Here is a 1,320-nt window from a genome sequence, read left to right as displayed (position 1 = left end):
ATATATATATATATATATATATATATATTATAATTTGACCTTATCTCTAGTTGATGTGGGACTTCCAACACACCCCCTTCACACCGAGGCATAGACATCTCGAACGTGAGAGTAGAATTAATGGGTGGTCCAATAGTAGCCCAATAACGGGTGGAATAGAAATGCCCACATAGATCTCGCTAGGATAGGCTACAACCATGGTTCTGATACCAAATTAGAAAGTGGATTTAAGCCTAACTCAATTCCACAAAACCGGTTTGAAAGATGAGGTTTGCACCCTACTTATATATATTATAAATTGACCTTATCTATAGTCAGTGTGAGACTTCCAACACACACCCTTGGCTCTGATATCATATTAGAAAGTGATTTTTAAGCCTAACTCAACCCCACAAAACTGGCTTGTATGGTGAAGTTTGCACCCCACTTATATATTATAAATTAACCTTATTTGGGTGGTTTGATAATGGTCCAATAACGGGTGGAAACAAAAATACACACATAGATCTCACTAAGATAGACTCTAACTTGTCTTTGATATCAAATTAAGAAGTGGACTTTAAGCTTAACTCAACCCCACAAAACTGATTTATAAGATGAGGTTTACACCTACTTATATATTATAATTTAATCTCATCTCTAGTCAATATGGACTTCTAACAATATAGTGTAACAAAAAAATTTAAAAATTAATAAAATACGAAATTGTAGATGAGTATTATATAAATAACAAGATAACGTTGTTTAAATTGAATTTGTGGATAAACAAATATAAATATGTTGAATCTATATCAACTTTAACATCTCTGATACCTTAAGAAATAAAAACACAATATTATGTTGGCAATATATGTTTTTGGAAAATATGTATAATATTCTAGAAAAGTTTATACAAATTTGTTTAATAGCTGAATCATTTTTTCTCTATAGAATTTGACTAATTTCCATTTACACAGATAATCATTGTCTGCAAATTTTTCAAGTAAACAACGATAACTCATAAATATTTTCGCTTAAAATGCAATTGGCACAGAAAAAGAATGAAAAGTTATATATCTTTGAAAATAATATAGCTTTTCTAAAAATATTATTTAGCTTATATTTAGCATTTCCACCTTAATCGAAATGATGTTATAATTCATTTGGCATTCAACATTAGAAGACCATTTAATACACTTGGCAGTGCACATTGATTTATATTAAATAATGATATTGGTGTTAGTAACATTTATTTTATTACACAAAAATATGCTTTAACGTATCAAAACTTTTAATGAGCAAATTATATATATATATATATATATATATATATATATATAT

Source organism: Vigna radiata, chromosome 5 (genome assembly GCF_000741045.1).
Source record: "Vigna radiata var. radiata cultivar VC1973A chromosome 5, Vradiata_ver6, whole genome shotgun sequence".
Classification (NCBI taxonomy): domain Eukaryota; kingdom Viridiplantae; phylum Streptophyta; class Magnoliopsida; order Fabales; family Fabaceae; genus Vigna; species Vigna radiata.
This window is presented reverse-complemented; position numbering follows the sequence as displayed.